The following is an 11,512-nucleotide window of genomic DNA, read 5'->3' as shown; positions in this document are numbered from 1 at the left end:
ACATTTGTACACCAAGTACAAAAACCGTATTGTATCCATACACGGGTTTTATCTCTTAACTCCCGTTTCAATCATTGGAACATTCTTAGAAGATGAAAATAGATGTCTCGCACAAACTATTAGCTTATAAGCAATTTTCAGGTGATCGAATGATCTACACGAAACATTCCGAGTCTACATCAAATGACTGTCTCACACAAATCATGTAAGATGTTACCAGGTGATTTTCACATGATCATCTTTTGACGTTTGTCAATAATAATGATGAACATAGTTAAAGCAAAAATATTTCAAACCCATATTTCGAGAAAGATATAAGCGAGTTAAACTCAGCTCAAAATATCAAATGTTTATAATGTAAGTCTATATAGCTATACGACTTTGTCTCAATAGGAGATAGAATAAAATAGACTTCTGAGTGATAGATGAGTTCAAGTCTCCACATACCTTTTGTTGACGAATTTCCACAAGATGCCCTTAGTAGTTCTTCGTCTTCAATCGATGAACGCCGTGAAGTCTAAATCTCAACTACACATTTTATCCTAATCCGAGACATAGCTATAAGTAGACTAGAAATCAAGACTTATAGTTTTGACAACTAAACTTGACAAACAAGCTTGAGGTAGCAACGCTTGCGAGTTCGACCGAACAGTGCTCTAACACATTGTCATCTTATATTGGTCATTTAAAAGATATTCATTAAAGAACCTGACCAATCATGATTTCCTTTCGATTATGAAACAAGTTCATATATGTACTTCTTTTAAACAAATGTTGTAAAACATTGTTTCATAGGGTGAAATCATACTTATATCTTACACATAATCAAGAGATTATATACAAAGATTATGTTGATGTCATATTTACGAAGTTCTAAAAGATAAGCGTTTATACTTCGTAATTCAATAGATTCTTTGACACTTTGATCATAATGTTATGACCAAGTCTAACCACTAAAGTATTATTTATATCCTCGCATGTTATGTTCTCAATAAAATACGACTTCAAAGATACGTTAGGAATGGAAACAAGATCAAGTCAATATTACCAACCTTACGTGGAAGGATTATATCCTTGTTGTAGTCTTTACTTCTTCACATTCTTCAGGTCTTTGGAGTAATACTTGTACGTCTCAACATTCTAGTCTAACCTAAAGGAAGTTGACTCTAAAACTTATTCAAGCGACTCTAGATGAGTTTTGATACTAAAATATGACAACAAAACTTGACATACCAACGCTTGGTGGGTTCAACCGAGCTATGCTCTAACATACTATAAATTAAAGTATTTGTGATAAGTGAAGTGTAATTTGATTTTACCACAATGTATTATGATTCAGTTAGTTGACATTGAATAGAGACTTCACCCCTCAATACTGGAAGATGAATTTTTAAATAAAATAAATCATCAAGGGATAAAACAATTTTTTAAGCAAGCCAACATTCCAAAACCATATATGAGTGTCATTCGAAGCAATAGTATTCGGTTTTTTTGCTAAATGCTACAAAAAAAGAAGAGTGGGCATGCTAGCTAGGATGGTGGAAATAAATTTCTCTTTCATGCATAAATATTAAGATATTTAACAACAATTCAAATTTGGAATTGTTTAACTTTGTGTATGCCCCACAATATACTTGAAGGAACTGAGTAACTTGGAGTTAGTTTACTTGGTCTCAACTATACGAAGTTGGTTATAATCTTTATATAACGGCTTAATTCTGAGAGTATTCTAAGTTGAATAGGTCTCTTGGGTATTCAGCATTTGAGGTTTCCTCGTTAACAACACATTTTTGTTGTGTGATTTACTTTACTTCCTCGTTATATTGCTTTGTCTTTATAATTAAAGAAAATACACTTGTAAGTTAACCGTCACTTGGTATGATATCATACTTTGGTTTAGTAGGAACTAACTTATACCAAATGGAGATTATACAAGGTGGGTCTTGAATAGGTTAATATTGATAAAGATTGTGGTGTACTTGGTACCCTCGTCATTTCACTAACCTTCAAAAAAAAATTTGTTAATCACTAGAGAAAGAAGAGTGAGAATGTTATCTTGGATAGTGGGAATCAATCTGCAATTTTGTAAATTTGGGTTAAAGGACAAAATGCCCCAAAATTGACCCCTAGGTTTGAAAATGCCCCGGACGTTGGGCAAGAAATCAAAATGCCCCAAAATCGTATCAAAATGCCCCATTCTGTTATGTTTTCCGTTTCAGAGCGTTAAGTGGTCAAATGCGTAAGCATGTGGCCCGCACGTGGAAATCGATTGACATTTATACCCTTCTGTCCACCAAGATGAAAATTTAGGGTCGTATTTTCGTCATTTACTGAGATTGCGACACGTGTCGATTACAAAAATGGACGGCGAGAGATTTTGGGTTTTACATTTACCGATTTTTTTTTAAATGACCACGGTGTCCTATTAGCTAGGATCGCGACACGTGGAACATCCTAACTAATCAACGGCTAGATTTTTCGACCGTTGTAATAACGGTCATTTTTTTTTGTCTCCCCTGACTTATAAATTGTGAAGATGATCCAACCAAAAATCAGTAAAAAAAAAAATTTCTTCATAATGGCTGCTACATCAAGCCAGGAATGTGAGATGTGCAACGAAAGAAATCATCAATCAATTGATTGTCATTGGATCTATACAAGGTGTAAATTAGTTCCTTGTAATGGTATTTATACATCATAAACCAATTTTCTTCAGTTTCACTCATACAAATCATCATACATAAAGGAAATACCCCATTCTGAACATCTATACCTTCTGTTGAAAGCATCACACCACCAAACTTACCAGTTAGGTGAGGTCCATCTAACCCAACAACCATTCTACAACCATTCATAAAACCTTTTATCTGTGCATTATACGCCAAAATGAGACTCTCAAATCTGTTATCTTTATCATCTTTGGACCAGCTGAAATGACCTGTGCTCCTTGGGTTCAATGAGGTAGCAGCTATGACCAGTTGTGGTGTTTTTTGTAACAAGTCTCAAATGTTCCATCCCTTTATGACACATAGAAACCCAATCTTCATAATTCATCTGTTCTTGTGTTTCTTCTTCTTCACTATCATCTCCACTCTCATCCTCACTTTCATCTTCACCATCCTCTTCCTCATCATAGTCCTTAAAGAGAAAGTCAGGCCTGTCATCAGGATGACACTCATCTTGATGTACATTAGGAAAATTCACCTGGTCATCTTCATACCCCTGTACATGGTTGGCTGCAACAGATTCATGTGTAGGAATGATTGGAGTGAACCACAGTCTTACCAAATCATCTTTATTTGGTTTACCTTTGTTCCAAAATGAAATAAACATTTCCTATGATTCACACTTATCACATGCATTCCCTTCTTCATCATTAAATAAAAACAGTTCAAGTGCAGAATTCATACCATGTGCATTCACCAGCTGTCTCTTTACCATAGCCATAAAAGCATGTCCACTGGTACCAGCTTTACAACCAAGAAAATACAAGTCTTTAAACCTGCCACCTATATCTGTTAACCAGGAATTCCTATCCTCACTCCCCATTCTGAAACAGTTAACAATAATGAAACAAATCAATTAAAATGGCATATACATTATCTAATACAAATGGCAATGCTCTTGTATAAAATTTACAAGTCCATTACAAATGGCAATGTAGATGACAGTGTAACACATCAAACACAAGACTGGTTTTTTGTTTTTTGGTTAAGCCCTTTTTTTTGGTTAAGCCCATTGTAAGTGAGAACTGCAATGCATACAGAATGCTGATAAGCCCATTGTATTTGAGCTTCAAATACTGATAAGCCCATTGTATTTGAGATTCAAATATGGATAAGTAACACATAGGTAATGCTGATAAAACAAGATATTTCACCCAACTTCAGCTTCAAATATGGATAAGCAGCAGGAACAAGGATATATAGCTTCAAATATGGATAAGCATTTAATCAACATATAAACCATGCACTTCAAATATGGATTAGCATAACAATCAAGTTCATTTTTTATTATAACAAATTGGCATGTCAATAAGATGAAACAAACAGCATGTCACAACACTTCAGCTCCACCCTGACTACAACAACATCACCCAACTATGCTAATGTCCATTTCCATTCTAGTTAACACAGTTCACAATCACAGTGATATTGAAAAGAGTAATAATAGCTCAAGAAGCTCATGCTTATACAGTAAACCAATTGCTCCACCCTGACTACAACACAGTTCAACATCACCACACAATCAATTTTACAGTTATAATAGCTCAAATAGCTCATGCTTTTACACCATCACAGTTATAATTTCCATTTTATCTCAAATAGCTCATGCTTATACAGTAATAATAGATCTGCAATTTTAATTTTGTTCCCTAATAAAATTACAAATGGGGCTTTTACAGTAATCCCCAAATTCAATTATCCCCTAAAAATTGAAAACCCCCAAATTCGTCAAACCCTAATTTTCCTCTACTACAGAAACCCTAAATCATAAAACCCCAAAAAAATTCGTAAATCGAGAAACCCATCCTATAGAACCCAAACCCTAAATCGTAAAACCAAAAAAAATTGAAGGAAGTTACCCAATTCGTCTTCCTGTCTCTCAATCTCTCACCGTCTTCCTGTCTCTCACCGTCTTCCTATGTACATCGTCTTCCTGAAGCTCATCGCCGTCCTGTCTATCAATCTCTCTCTGAAACGTTGAAGAACAATGGTGAAAACCCTTGCTCGTAATCAAAATACAAAACAAAAGTTAGGTTAACTTTTACATGTTCTTCACCTGTCCACGAACACCTTGCCTTGCATCCAATCCGTCTAATCGAGCAAGATCTTCTCTTCTTCTTCCACCCTCTCAATCTCTCATGGGTTCTCTCCTCACTCGCCTGTCTCTCTCAGCCTCTCTCTCTATCTCTGGTCTGTGTGGTTTAGGTTCGACGGGAGGAAGATAAGATCTGGTGCACACGTACGAACCACACGGGTGGAACAGGTGTCGATTAAGATGCACGTGTCGGGACCTTGGATGCCCACGTGTCATCGATTTTGGGGCACACGTGTCAAAGAGACTTACACGCTTCGTTGGGATAAGGGGCAAAAAAGACATTTCACCTAACAGTTGACTAGTCAAAGGAAATCAAAATGCCCCATTTTGACCAAAATAGAGAAAACTAACGGAATGGGGCATTTTGATTTCTTGCCTAACGTCCGGGACATTTTCAAACCTAGGGGGTCGATTTTGGAGCATTTTATCCTTTAACCCTTTAAATTTGTGTATGCCCCGTATGATACTTTCCCATATCCAAGTGCCTGTAGGTTGTTAAGTGTCAGCTTAAGGGTTTTAATCTAAATTCATAAAATATCGAGCCTTCAAAGAGGATGAGGTTCACTAATCAAACGCCAAGCTAATTTTGTGAACAATGTCATGCATGTTAAATTTTCTTTGCCTTCTTGTGACCTGAACCACCCGACCTTTTTGGTGTGCCTAGAGAACTCAAAATTTGAAATAAACACAACACTTGTTCCACGTGACATCAATATACCTTCCCAAATCCCATATGAATCTATTTGAATTTTTAGGATATATTTTTTTCACTTAATACTTTCTTTACTCTGGTTTGGTTTCCCAAACATTTTAGAAAACTATTCTCTTATTTAGGAATACTGCTTGTAATCAATATACTTTCTCAAAATAAAATTCTACCCCCAATATAACTTGAGGATAATCAAGTTTCTAAAGGAGAAAAGATACACCTGTATCATGATATGTATGATCTTTGTACCTAATTGGTAATTATTATTAAATAGGCGGAACTCTGAACATTATGAACGAAAACTAGAAATAAAACCCGCAAGAACGTAATTCGAATAAATATCTTTTTTGAATTATGAACATAAAAACTATTACATTTCTCTTTTTATTAGTGATATAAAGTCTGACGTGATCTTTCTAGACATTATAATCATTTTACGATTTTTGTCATTGAAATGAATTGGAATAGGAAAATGGTGATTACAAAAATGTTTTGACATCATACGGGGAAGTATGCCAACGCAAAACAATGGTCGTGCAGATCGGAAGACGTCATCGGACCCAAGTCATTTTGTTTGACTAAAAGTCAACCTTCTTTAGAACAAAAACTTCTTCTTTTTTATTTTATTTTACAAACCCCAAGTTACCTTCTACTTCTTTTTATTTGTAAAACCCCAAGTTACAAACCCCAAACACATTGACAGAGAAATGGCGCGTAAACCAACACCAGATGATCTAATCTATGAGATCGAAAGCAAAATTGATGATCCGTCACCTGTAAAACATTCTTTAGTCATAGATCTAAAAGGAATAGGCAAACAAGGAGTTGAGTTTAATCTGATGTCAACATCAAATTTCAGTGTATTCAAGGAAATTTTGGTTAAAACCTTCAATTCTGAAACAACCTCACAGGGTACTAGTGTTGACTTTGATAATGGATCGATTACTTCAATTCGATTTCTGGTTGGTCGTCAATTTCTAAGGTTTGACAATCCAAGTCCTGAAACACCAGAAATCCCGAGGGAGTATATGTTTGGTCATAAGGTGTTCTTCACGTGTGATGATGAGGTGGAATTGAGAAGAAATCTCATGGAGATTTATGGGGAGAAGAACATGATAAGCTTGAAAGGGAAATCTCAACCAGTGCCTGCGGAGACCAAAGCAATTAGGAAGTTGATGAATTCAAATCGGATGAAGAAAGATTGAAGACTACACTTCTATATGATGCTTTCATTAGTTCAAAAATGCAAGGAGTGGGGATTGTGTATGGCAAGCTGTTATTAGTAGTATAGTAGGCAGTATGCAAGACATTAAAAGAAAGGTTTGGGCTAGTTCTGGGATTAAGAGTGAAGATTTGTTTCTACAAACATTCTCTGATTGCTTGAAGACTACACTTCTCTGATCAGTCCTTGCCTCATGTCCTGCTATATAAGACTGGTAATTGTTTCAATTGCTACATTATCTCCCAACTATTGTAGTTTCGCCATAATTGTTAAATGATTTCTTTTCTTAGTGTTATATACTATTTCTTCCCCATTAAAGTCCTCTTAATTAGATTGCAATATGGTAATGGTTTATTTTTGAGTAATTGATCTAAAACATAAATGGAACAAGAAAAGAAGATACCATGTGATGGCAGAATTGAACCATACTTACTTTCTTACGATATTCGATATAGTTTCGCAACTGTAAAGCAAGATTTGTATTTTCAACTGCACTAGCAGCTAAGTAGGTACAACCAAGTTTCTACAATTGCCACTATACATGTAGACGTCGAAAAAAGTAGAAACGTATTCATTTATTTTTTTCCTGCTGGGTCCAGCAGCTAGTAGATGAAAAGGAGGAATTGCCAGTTCAGATGAAATGAGATGATGGGTTGTCATCATCGTCGTTGCCAACCTGAGGGTTTCGCCCAACAGCTTAGAGACCTTACTTGATAATTGTCTGCAAAAACATCTGCAACTGAAACTAGGATTTTTTACGGTTCATCTAGAGGGTCTGCTTTATTTGTCAGGTAGTTTTTTCTTTTTGTTTTTCTACCTCTCAGGACTCAACACAACCTGAAATAAGAAAATAGCTAAACAACACAAAGTTTAAGGCAGTTGAATCACTTGATTCTCTCCTAAAGTTGCTCCCAGTAACAAAAGAATACTCTGCCAGGTTTCAAATGGTCAAAATTCACATCAGAAATAGCTCAAAGTTTATGGCATTAGGATTTTTCACAATTGAAAAGTTCCCCTTTTTGTAACAAAGGAGGAATGTTGTCAAAATTCTTCACAACTATAACAGCAATAAATTTGAGAAGCCTATAACGTATCTCGGTTTGAAAACTGAAATAACTATGTACCCAGGTTAAAGGACTTGAAATAGAGTACAGAATGGCTTTGAACCAACGGAAATTGGTCCAGACTCCAGTGTCCAGAATTGCAATGAAATAAATCGTAAATAGCTCATATTTTCAAAATTTTCATAGTTCTCTCGAGTACAGTATGTTTCAAGCAGAACTTCAAAATGAGAACCAAAACTAGTTCTGAATGTTACAAGCAACACTGTGGAGCTTATTTCACAAAGTTGCTCCCAGTAATAAAAGAACTTTGATTTACCAAAAAAAACAAAACAGCAAAACAGCTCGCCTTTGATTGTTATGATACTTCCTTGATGACATTAAAACTATGCGTATCTAACACATTAGCGTCCTTGAGACTCTGTTAGCATCTCACCAACTTACCAATCTCTTTTCCGCACTCCAATGCTGCTTCACCAAAATTTTGCTGACCCGAACCAGAATAATGGTCATCTCGGATAGAATTGTGAAGGTTGGTGATCCAAACAGGAAATCCTTTGGCACAGGAGAACAGTACAATTTTGGTCACGCACATACCCTACCCAAGTAAGCCGAAAGACAGTTAGCGGAAACCCAAGCGAGGGAACTATCCATCTTGCAACAGAGACATTAACGGATTCATAACGATAGGGATCAATATTTCCTGCAGCACCCAACGCCCTGGAAACTTCAAGAAATCATTATCTCTCACCCTCTCCAACTAAATCCGCCAGCTTTCATCCACCAGAACAATCCGATGGTTCAGCACAACCTGTAATACGCAAATTGGGCAATTCAATTGCTAGGATATAACAGTTTCTTGCCACAACTCAAGTAACTAGAAAGGAAAACAAATTTTGCACCCAGTGAAAACTTGTGAACTAGTATTGTCACGTTTGATAACTTTTTTTATTCAGGGACGCTGCTAAGACTATTAGAGCTGTATATATCCCTGTGGGCATATTCTAGAGTTTCATGCTTGAGATGCTTCTTTGATAATTCTAATGGTCACATTTGCAGCGTGACCACTATGTGCCCCTCCATCTCAAGTGACCAATACAAGAACGCTGTTCAAAAGCGAAACACAGCAAAGAGTTACAGCATATACCAGCATCCTCCACAGCTTAAAGAGGAAGGACCCACTGCCGAAGCCTGAGACAACAGTAAAACTGGGGCTTCAACCACCAATTCTCGAAAACTCAAACAAAAGCCCGATCAAAACTGGTATAACAATGATCTGTAACCAAAAGACAAGTACTACATTAGAATTCAGATATTAAATAGAACGCTGTGAAAGAAACAGAAAAATATCTATTGCATCAGTCCCAAATACAAAGGTATAATGGAACACAACTCCGGACGATAATATGAAACAACTTGCAGTTATTGCTGAATCGGAAATGTGTTTTCCCTGCTTTTAAGTGCTCGATGAAGTATCTTGCTCCAGTGAAAGATGTCCAGATGGAAAATTTCGATAAAGGAGGCATAGAGATCTAAGCAAAGAAGTCGCAAGCCTAGTGTTAATAATAAAATTCACCAAAAAAACATGGAATGGTGCAGAAAGTAGAATGTCTACAAGCACATTACCGTTGCACTTGATGCTATGAGTTATTGGGAGATTAGAAATGGAACTGAGCAGTACACGTCCTAGTGGTAGGGATACGATTATCCACGCCAGAACGACCAACAACACAACACAAAGTACAAAAGTAAAGCTGCAAATAGTTGAGAGATCCAGTAGAAGATTTTAAGCTTAAATTTGGTGCAGAAGACAAGATACAGTACCATGTGCGTGAAAAATATCTCATGTATCACCAAATTTAACATTTCAAAAGCAATTACTGAACACGTAAGATATTTCACCATGAATATCTTTTGACAGAAAGTATTCCACAGGTGATTATGAATAAAAGTAAAAATTTCCTTCTGGTACCAAACTCATAAACAAAGATTACACGGTTGAAATCACTTACCCGTTACACTCGGATCAGTTGCGCAGTTTTCAACACCATCGGAATTGAATATGAAAGTATTTTCTTTTGGATCTTGAGCAAAAAAGAGAGCATCATGCATTTCGTCCTGCTACCTTTCCACTTGCACATTGTCCTGCCCCACCAATGTCTCCAGGTCTCGAACTGTCCTTCCTACCAAAATGGCTAGTGTAACTGGTAAATATACTAGATATGCCATCAAAATGCCATTAACGGCAATTGAGAACAAGAATCGACTAGCTTTGCAAATGCACATCATTGATAATTCCACGTAAATTGCTTGGATCTGCTTAATTCTGAAGAAAGTCTAGAACTTCTTTACGCAAAACCTAAACAAGTAAGGTATTGTATCATGAAAAAATACTGCACACGAAACTGGTGATTAAACAGTAACGAAGTCAATTTCATCAAATAGGCTAAAGGATAATACCCTTTGAAGAAGGCTAGTAGAAATGCGTATTTGGAACATGTATATGATTCATGTCATCCAATGCATTGAACAAATTAACAAAGGGAATTTCGAAAGGAATTCTACCCTGTCAGGGATGACTTCCCAAGCATCGTAATGGAACAAACATCAAGCCACCAACCATACACCAAAGGAAGAACTCCAAGATGTTTCTCATTACCTGGTGCCGGGGCTATTGCAACATTAGCCCCATCCTCCGCATCATCTGATCATAAAGCCATACAACCAGTCCTTCATAGATGTTGAAGGAGACATATGACTATGAACAAATTCTATTGCTTCAGAAAGGCTCCTTACTGAACTCAAACGCCATATGGCAATTAAAGGTGCCATAAGGAGTTGCTGAGAAACTGAAAAACAAAACCGCACACAGGAATGCATGCTTTTGTTGCAATCCCACCCACAAATTCTCTGAGAGGTCTTGTTGGAGTATTCTCAGCATAAAAACGATATACGGAATATTTATGTTTACACACCTGCAAAACCCATACTAATTCAACATAAAAAGGTAAAATAAAAAATATTACGTTTCATCAAATTTGTTATAATCAAACTAAAATAGAACCCTAACCAACAAATTGAATCAGAGATAGAGAGAAAGAGTGAACCTCGCAATCAGAAGTGATCCGTTGTTTCATCCATTGGAGGAGACATTTTGGGTGAACAAATTTCATACTCCCAGAACACGCACAAGGATACTGAAGTTGGGTTTTCAGAATCACCGGGGCTATGACAAATCCTGCAAATCTGCTCCTCTTCTTCTTCTTCTACTCTCTCTTTCATGTTTTCTCCGGTTTCCAACCCTCTTTCCATTTTCACTCTCTCTTGAGTCTCTCTTTATCCTCCCGAACACTGTGCACTGGTACTGAAACCCATTTTCGATGTTTTTCCCACCATTTTCTTTTACTACTACTACTCCTAGCAAGAGCTCGTCTGTTCAGTGATTTTACCTGGTCGCCAAACAAACAGGGTAAGTTTTGAACCTTTTTTTAGGCCAATTCCTTAATGCACATGCCAAACATAGAGTGAGTAAATATAAGCCATAGTTGGATTAAATACAACCCAAATTAAAGAAATATATTTGTGCTCATTTTTTGTAGGAATGTAGAGTCTTATAAGAAGAACGTATCATTAAAATATTAGATTTAATTCACTGTCGTTTGGACTTTGCGGAAAAAATAGCGCAATCATGTTTCTAAG

At 36.4% G+C, this 11,512-nt stretch overlaps 1 long non-coding RNA gene across 2 annotated transcripts; it reads right to left on the bottom strand.

Annotated features, from left to right (window-relative positions):
• Positions 1-8,139: 8,139 nt before the first annotated feature.
• Positions 8,140-11,238, bottom strand: LOC113286259. Of its 2 annotated transcripts, XR_003329192.1 has the most exons (6): positions 10,921-11,238; positions 10,473-10,788; positions 9,826-9,996; positions 9,440-9,567; positions 8,961-9,345; positions 8,140-8,624 (listed from the first exon to the last, which is right to left on the bottom strand). It is a non-coding gene; the product is annotated as an uncharacterized LOC113286259 (long non-coding RNA). The 2 variants fall into 2 exon arrangements; XR_003329191.1 differs by having other exon boundaries at positions 9,440-9,996.
• Positions 11,239-11,512: the final 274 nt, after the last annotated feature.

Source organism: Papaver somniferum, chromosome 6 (assembly GCF_003573695.1).
Source record: "Papaver somniferum cultivar HN1 chromosome 6, ASM357369v1, whole genome shotgun sequence".
NCBI lineage: Eukaryota > Viridiplantae > Streptophyta > Magnoliopsida > Ranunculales > Papaveraceae > Papaver > Papaver somniferum.
The sequence above is the reverse complement of the archived record's forward strand: the minus strand, read 5'-3'. Positions and strand labels throughout refer to the sequence as shown.